The sequence below is a fragment of the Patagioenas fasciata genome, chromosome 6 (assembly GCF_037038585.1).
Source record: "Patagioenas fasciata isolate bPatFas1 chromosome 6, bPatFas1.hap1, whole genome shotgun sequence".
NCBI classification, from domain to species: Eukaryota; Metazoa; Chordata; class Aves; order Columbiformes; family Columbidae; genus Patagioenas; species Patagioenas fasciata.
Genome location: NC_092525.1, coordinates 29894566 through 29903768, shown reverse-complemented (window position 1 = coordinate 29903768; position 9203 = coordinate 29894566).

Sequence of the window (9203 nt, the reverse complement as noted above, 5' to 3'; positions counted from 1 at the left end):
AATCACAGGAAAAACAAAACTCTATCTTGAAATTAGGGCTAAGATATTTGTTGACTTGAGAAGAAATAGGCTTCTCGTTTTCTGTTCATACCATTGTCTGGAGATCATCGTTATTCCCAGCAGAAAAAAAAAAAAAAAAGAAGAAGAAGCTATGATGTTCCTGTACTGAGGAGCTGCAGGGATTGACATAAAATGGTTTGTGTCCTTTTAGTTTCTGTGAAACATCAGCCACACAGAAAAAAGCAGGCAGCAGAGCAGGAAGCATGCCTGGCACATGTGCCCGTGCACTCTGTATTAGAGACATACAGTAACTTGTTCTGCTCAAGTGAACGCAGTGAAATACTTGTTCTCCCTCTCATTAAAGATTTTCTTACAAAACACGCCTGGATGTCAGCCTCTGCTCCCTTCTTCTTGTTTACTGAGAGCTCTCTAGGCTAAAGAAAAAAACATTGAAGTAGTCAAATACAGACAAAATAGAGCCGTAGTACAGAACAGCAGTACTACATTTCCAGGTGTTGATAATGCCACGACAAAGTGCAAATATTTGAAGCAGCTATTTAATTGAGCCTAGCATGAAATATAGAAGCAATCTGACTGGCCTGATTTTGAGTGTGTGCTGGGATTACTCCCTTCATGGCAGTACAGTTGCTGCTGAAGTATGCCACTGCAAAATCAGCTCTCATTCTAAATTAGCCCTCTTCACAAGAATATTCAGAATCCCTCCCCCACCTTTTATACAGTGCTTTGCAATATATGTTATCTAGAGGGTAATACAAACAATTATTCTTTTTTATTACAGTCATATTTAGATGTTCAAAAAAAGAGTGCAAGATTCCTTTGTGCTTAGCACTGTACAAGTACTCAGTGGTGCATCCATTGGTTATTTTTGTGGTACTTACTTGTACAGCAGAGGACAATTGTACAATAAAGGACAAATGTACAACTGCACACCCTTTCCTTCCCTTCCCCCCATACACTGATATTTTTATTCACAGGTCTCCAACAAGCAGAATAATTGTGAGTGTATAAATATGCATATGCATTGATAACACACGAAACAAGGCGAAGTTACAAAGGGTTGTGCTTACAAGCGTGGTATACACGGATGTGGGCAACCTTCACATACAGTATGCACAACTGAGCTACAGTGATTACAGACATCCAACATTATCTGAGCTGAAAGCTGTCTGCAGCTATAACCCTAAAAAAGACCCCAAGGATTCTGATTCTCTGCTGAACCCCCTCGGGAAAATCTCACTGAATTTAATGTATACTAATATGTTTTGTACTGTTTTGTAGTATTTACTATAGGAGAGCAATGATATTCCTACTGAATTTCAAATTATTTTTGCTTTTTCAATTCTGTAAGAACTTTATGCCATTTCTCTACAGGATTGTCCACTTGATAAATAAATGTTTTCAGCTTTATTCAAATTTAGAGAACTTTGCATAAGGGGTATCTTATATTAGCAATAAGATTTTTTTTCTTCAGTATTTATTGCAGAAAACAACCCTCTTTCCCTCAAAAGACATTCTAGCAAGGCTGAAATCACACTCAGAAACTCTCAATTTATGACTAGTATTGTGGAGATGATGGTTTTCTCTGGTAGAGATGTTATCCAAAATACCGAGATTTTACTCCTCATGATGTTCAGTGACACATGTGGCAATTTCATTTGTTCACTAGGTAAAAACACTCAAAAGGAAAGAGAATTGCTCTAATGCCCCATGTAATACGGCAGACCACTGTACTGGTGGTACTATAAAGCACGAACATGTAGACGGGAGATGCCCTGATTTCACAACTGTAACTGCAGGTAAATGCAGTTCAGAACAGGCCAGAAAGAGCAGGCTTTCTCATGACAGCAATCCATACACATATCCACACAATGTGAGGTACTGTTATCACTCTTTTCCTCTTGGACTACAGGTGGAAGACAATTGTATGTTTATTTCTCTGCTGAATTTGAAAGATCAGAAAGAAGAAAATTCAGAAAGGGGAAAATGCAGCATTGGGGTGGGAGTGAAGTTAAGGGAATGCTGCAAGTCTTGCATATTTGCAACCTAGTATAAACAAGGACTCCTCATTCTTTTGCCTGAAAGTATGATTTATTTCAGAAAATCTATTTAAATTAAAACAGGAAGATTTGAAACACACCATTCTTAAAATGTGCACACCTATCCTTTTCTGACTAGTTTTTCTTAAGCAAAAAGGGAGATCTGGAGTAGGCCATGAAAAGGGTATATAGTGAGTTATGTATGCACAAATGAGATTCTGAGTTAATATAGTCCTAACAGCTTTTTACAAGGTAGTACATTCAGGATATAGACTGTTATATGATGAAGTACCTTAGCACTGTAAAAAGAAAGACTATGTAATCGCAGTAAAAAAAATCTATTTTAATTATACTACCAGCAATTTGAAATAGAAAATGTGCATTTTAGAGTTAATTTTTGAGCTAAGGACATGAGGTGCTAAAAACACACAGTGCAATATCATGTAGACTTCCCTCTTTGGTTTGCTTTGTTTCTATGATAATGGGAGTCCATTTTTTCTTCTCCTTTTTAAATAATAGAAAATAATGAGGACCAAGTTAGTAATTTTCAAGGGTCCATTATCCTATTACTGAGAAAGAAATGTAACAGTTTATTAGGTATTTCAGAGCAAACGTTGCTCTGCACTGAAACCCTGCATCATAGAATGCAGGATTTAGTACCTAAGAGTTTAATGTTAGAGTGCAGGTAAAATAACTCTTACCAAGAAAGGACAGGAAGCTGAACCCCTACACGTTTATCAGGAGGTCTTTAATCCCAGTGAAGTCGACGGGGAACAAAATTCTCCATTTTGGAGAAAGGAAGAAGAAAGTCTCTGCATCGAACCGAATTTATTAGTTACCATGGTGGAGCAAAAACTGCCAGCTGAGCCATAAAATCAGTCCTGCCTGGTGTGCTTTTGCAATTGGAGCGCAGATAGACCCTTGTACAGAAACACAAGCTGCCCTGACAAGGAGGGCTTCACTCTGTGAAATATTGAGGTTGTGATTTCATATTTCCTATGAAATTTCATACATGTGTGTTTCCACCACAAACATAATTTGGCATGACATTAATTGAAGATACGTTCTAAAGATTGCAACTCACAGTGGGTCTTAGTGTAATGCTACATATGTAAGATGCACTCTTTTCAAATTCATCCCGACACTCTAAGAAATGGATTTTCCCTGCCACAGCCTGGGGGTTGAAATACATATCGAGGCCTGGATTAGTCCAAATTTAGTTATTTAACTGAAGTACCTTAGCTAGGAGCTTTCAACTACACCAGAAGTCAGCAGAACCTCAGGGAGTATATCTGGTCCTCCTAAAATTCTAATCACCTTCTGGAGATGTCTCTCTCTGACAAAACTCACTCACTCTCTCCATCAACTGTAAGGAAAACCTGGGGACTGAGCACCTAAACTTGGGCAGAATTAATCTGTGCCCAAATATGTGGCCCGTATGTCTGTGGCCTCCACGCAACGTGAAGCCCTAGGGAAGAGCATTGTCATACAAAGAAAGATAGGACAGGTCACAGTCCCCACAAGGCATTCAAGAACAATGCAGCTAGCTCACTACCCAGCTTACTGAGGAGGTAGCAAAATTACCCCTCTCTTCTTCTGTGAAAGACATTTAATATAGCTGCACTAGGAGTCCTTTTTTTCTTATACAGCTCTTTTCATTAAACACAGATCACTGCATTACTGAGCTGATAGCATAAAAAAATCATCAATTGACCATAGAACACTCTGTAATGGCAATTTTTCTTTGCTGTATTAATAGAGTTTTATATAATGACAAAATGCAGTTATTCTTCAAGCCCCCTCATGTATTTTCACCACAGCACATATCCCTGAGAACAATAATGATTCTTGCATTATAGGTGCTAAGATAGGCTTGCCTTTCCAAGTAGGAGGGAGAAAACCCTGACAGAGGAAGATGAAGACAACTATATCTGTTTCAAAGTACACACTCCCTTTAGTGCTGCATCTTCAGACCAACAGTCCCAGTTTTCTCTAAAATACACAGTAAATAAATGTCTAAAATACACATGTAATAGAATGTGCATTTTGTTCTTGCAAAGTGTTCCAAATGGACTTTCTGCATTACAACTACACTAAGTCAGTTCCTTCACTCAGCAGAGCTCTACAAATTTGCTGAATTTATAACCTTTTATTTTTGTAATATATAGTTTGGACAGACATAAAAACAAAGCACTAAAGTATGTTCCCAAATCCCACTGAAAATGAAACAAGCTACTCTGAAACACCAGGAAGCAATATTTGGTTCTAATGGTTTTTGCACACAAGATGGTTATGTTCTGAGAAGTTCCAACCAGGAAGATATTTTGAAAGATTCATTAGATCCATTGACTTCAGTCATATGCATGTTTCACTGGCTTAAAATAAAAATGAAGGTAGAATCACGCTATTTCCTGGTTCAGAACACAGCTGTTCTCCCTCTGATGGCATAACTAATTCATTTAATAATATTCAAAGCATTCTATAGCAACATATTCTAGCAATTTCCAGTTGTCCATTATTTTTTTAGTTTCCCCTCATAAGCAGATGTAACTGAGAGAAAATGAGAGGAAAAAACACATACATTATGCATGTAGGGTGCATAATGTCTGATATACAATGACATTTCCCTTCATTCATGCAGACAGACAGAATCATTTTCTCCTGGCTATGCCACTCTTAAGGGTTTTGTTTCTTTCTGCTCAGAAAGATATGTTTTGTAGTAATGACCCGAAATTATATGGTACTGAAATTATGTAAGCCATACCAGTGAGGCAGGAAATATCAGTATTATTACAGCAAAATTTGATACTTTTAAATATGAATCAAAATTTTGAGAAAGAACATTTAAAAGATACCTAAAAAAAATCTCAGGAAACTCTAGACCAAATTGTTCTGTGCATATAACAAACAAATGTGACTTTTATGGATGTATGATTGAACTTTTTTCTTCCCTTGTATCCTTTTTCATCTTAAAAACAAACAAAAAAACCCAAACAAACAAAAACCAAACAACATAGACTCATTGCAGAAAGTCGTTTCCTTAGAGAGACAAAGGAGAGCAGGTCCTCATGAAATACTTTAGAGTTTGACTGAAGTCATGAACTTCAACTGGGCTCAGATTTTTCCCTCCTAAGTGCAATGCTAATCTGAAAACTGATTATGTTAAAATAGTCAGTTTTCATATGGTTGATCACCTCCATTGAAATATTGGGTAACTTCTCTTGACCATAGTCACAAAACTATTTCCTTTACTTCTTTTTAACTCCTAAGAAAACATGAAGGAATCAAACACTCTTATTTTTTTTTTCTTGATCAGCATAATCATTTACCAAGCAACACATTTTTGAAGGGATTGTGGCTGCTTTTCTAAATACCATTAGTGTCCCCAGGCCCTAAATATAGCATAAGCACATGAAAATTCTAGGGGTGGGGTCACTGACTGAAGATGTGACTGTTTCTCTCAGGCACCTCAGTGAAACCTCTGCCATCTCAGCAAAGACGACTTAATGCAACTGGTCAAAGGAGCAAGGCCAGAACACAGAGGTACATAAGCTTGATTTTTGCTTTCCTGGAGCTATTAATATTTAGCCATGTTGTAGGCCCACTGAGCCGGAGCAGCCAGGAGCCAAGACAAGCCAGACCCTGCAGAGGGCACAGCTGGGCAGTCACCAGCTTCCACAGCCACCTCCTGGACTCACACAGAGCGAGTCACGAGGCGCCAGCTCTAATCAACAACCTGACCACAAAGCAGCAGAAGCCAAACAGCACAGTGCAGGGGTCTGCTCCATATCATTTGAAGGCATCGATGTTACCAGGTATAAGTAACTAACACAACCTGCAGGATTTTAATTGCAGGTGAGGATTCATTGGAGGAAAGGACTCAGCATGATTCTCTCACCCAAGGCTGAGCACTCTGAGCTGGAAGTGGGGCGACGTGATTGCTGCTGGTTTTCAACAGTTTTTGCAGGGAAACTATTGAAGGGTATGATGTTGTCCTGCTATGCTGATTGCTGTAAAATCCATTCCAGATAAAACTGGCACTTATAGTAGCATTTCACTCCCAGGAGGTTGAACAGGTTATTTGAAGGAGGTGGGAGAGGGCAGGGATAAGGAACAGATATGAATACTTGCTTTTAATTTTTGCATTCAATGCAAAATTAATGCCTGCCACATTATATCAGGTATAATCCGCACCTCTCTGCGGATTTATTTGCTAGCAGCAAATAAATCAGGAAAATGCTCTCTCTCCCTTTTTCTTTTTTTATGAAGTAACCGGTTCACTATAGATCTTGCAGTAGCAGAGCTGACCTGAAAATCTGTGCAACTTCCGTCTCCAGAGCCATGTGGTGATTCTTCTTCCTCCAACCCCTAGAGCCCACACAACTCCTGAAGTAAAAACCCACAGAGGAATATTACACTTAACCTGGCAAACTTCTCTTCAAACACATGTGCTTCTTTTTTGCCTTCGTGCACATTCCAGAGGTATGTTTTTAGACATACTTTTTAATAAATCATGAGTGATTATGATTTTTGTTACAAAACTGTATAAGAATCAGTTTCCATTTCTCTCATATTCAATGCAGTTATCCAAAATACAAAAGCTGGTCTTACTGAGAACTGATTTCCATGATGTTTGATCACTACACCACTAATACCACTGTTTCACCACATTTCCATAACAGGAACAAATGGGAAAAATAGCTACTGCATTTGAAAAAATATCAGTGATACTTTTCCAAGACTCATTTCTTTTATTTCCTGTTTTACAGTGTATAACGCTCCTTGGAGACCCAGAAAAAAAAAAAAAAAAAAAAAGGAGAAAAAAAAGTACTTAAGAATTCAAGTATAGTAAAAGATGATAAATTATTACATCTATACAGTAATCTTATGTGATATATTTAAAAGGAAAACCTGTGATATAGAATTCATAGAGCAGTAGTAACAATTCGTGCTTTCTGTGAAATTTCTACATGAAAAGTCATCCCTTTGTGTCATTAGAATAGCGTCATTGCATTAAAAAAGAGAACAGCCATGGAAAATACCCATTTGAAGATAGAACCTCAGGTTCACTGTCTCCTAGAGGAACTTTGTATATAAAATAGTTATTCTTATGGAGACACAGAAGTAGTCAACAACTGCTGTATTGACATTTTGTATTGCTGTTGTTACAACATAATTGAGAGGTTAGATGGAATAGGGGGGTGAACCTCTTGTTACCACATCTGATTCTAAAAATTATAGGGACAGTAGAGCATCCCCATAGCTCCTCTGGGAAGAGGACTCAGTCTGTGATTGAAATGTGTAGGGAGTCAAAGATCAAAAGTATTCTTTCTATGTCTCCAAAATCTTTAGAAGTTCCTCAAAAATTCTAATTTCCATCAACACTGTTAGAAATTGTACCCAGCTGAGTATCTTTTAAGATTAGAGTTACAGTAACAACAAGAAACTCCCTTCTAATGATCTCACAGTACTGAATTTAATTATGGTTCACATAACCCTCATATCGTCTCCTGAGACTGAAAAGGACATTGTCCCCATTTTACAAAAGCGTAAACATCAGCACAGAGAGCTTATGAGAGATGAAAAAAAAAAAAAAAAAAAAAGTAACAAAGTTAATGACATAAACAACAAAAGTTTTATGCACTGAGCCAATGCCACCCTCCTGCTTTTTGGAGAGTGATTTTATAATCCCATTTTTCTGGGTTTTAGGAATAGTCCCTCTTCAATTACTTTTGGAAAGAGTGACACAAACAAGTGGGAAAACCTGAGAAACAAATTAACTACACACAAAGAGTTCTCAGATGCACAAATTAAGCAAACTAATAAACAGAGAAACCTTCTCCACTCCTCTGTGTAGAGATGTTACTTCCTAAAACAGATGATGAAAATACTCTAGGCAAGAAATATGATTACTTAATTGAGAATGTCCATGAAAAAAAAGGATTGTTTGGAGCAAGGAGAGGTAAAGGCTGATCCTTTGTACCTGTCAATGTCTCTCACCACATCTTTGATACACCAGATATCCATTACATATATTCTAAAAGAAAGGTTAGGTCAATAGACTGGAAAAGTGTCCTTAGGTGTCAGTTCATAAGATTGATAGCAACACACAGAAGCACATTTTAAATGCATTTTCCCAAACATTTGAAAACAATCAAATAGGACGGTATGAATCGGATATAGAAAAAACCCAGCATATGTGCATATCTGAGAACTCTAGCTAGGCAAGTGATTAGGGAAGCAGGACACTGGTGATCTGTCTGTAATTCCATCTCCATGTATTAAGAGAAACCTCACGTTCTTTCTGTCAAAGTGCAACAAGAGATGCTGTTTTTCCCTCTTTTCCTTATTTCCTTCAGCTAAAGCGGTGTCTGAGCTGCCTGCACTGCAACATCCTAGCACTCTAGCACTTTAAGATTGCTATCCTGGATTCTATTAGCTGGCCACAAAGCAACAGATACATCCCCACTGACTGCAGTGGAGTTACTAGGATGAGACAGAGGCTTCCTGGTTACATCAGCAGCCACTTTCCTGAAAAGCTCAGTGCTAAAATACTGAAGGGGAAAGAGATGGAAGGACAAAATAGGACAGGACAGATGGGACCGGCAGCCATACCTTGGACAGCTCCTCAGCGTCACTTCAGCCTGCAACAATGGGATGGTGTCACGCTGGCAGCGATGACCTCAGTATGGGGAACAGTTAGAGGGGCACGGTAGGCACAGGGCACAGACACAAGTAAAAGAAACGGTGTCATATTGCTCTTCTCTTCATGGCTTAGTCACCTGGTTTCTGCTTACTGTCTCAATTAACTGTTGCCCTAAGCAAGGCTGGATGGCTGGCAATACCCAGGAGACAGCATGGCAGGGAAAAGCAAAGAAGTGGAGCACTGTGGGGACACGGGCATGGAATTTGGAAACAGACACGGCACAGATAAACAAAAGAGCACAAGAAGATTAAAATGTAAGACTGAAAGAAGTGGATGAAAGAAAAAGATAAGGAAGGGAAGATGGGGAACAGAAAAGTAAGAAACTATTGCAGAGGGAGTGAACAAGACATGAAGATAGAAGAAAGGAAAGAAAATGTGTGTAGAAGATGGAACAATAGAAGTGGGAGGGTGAAATAGCAAGGAAAATGGGGAAATGCTAT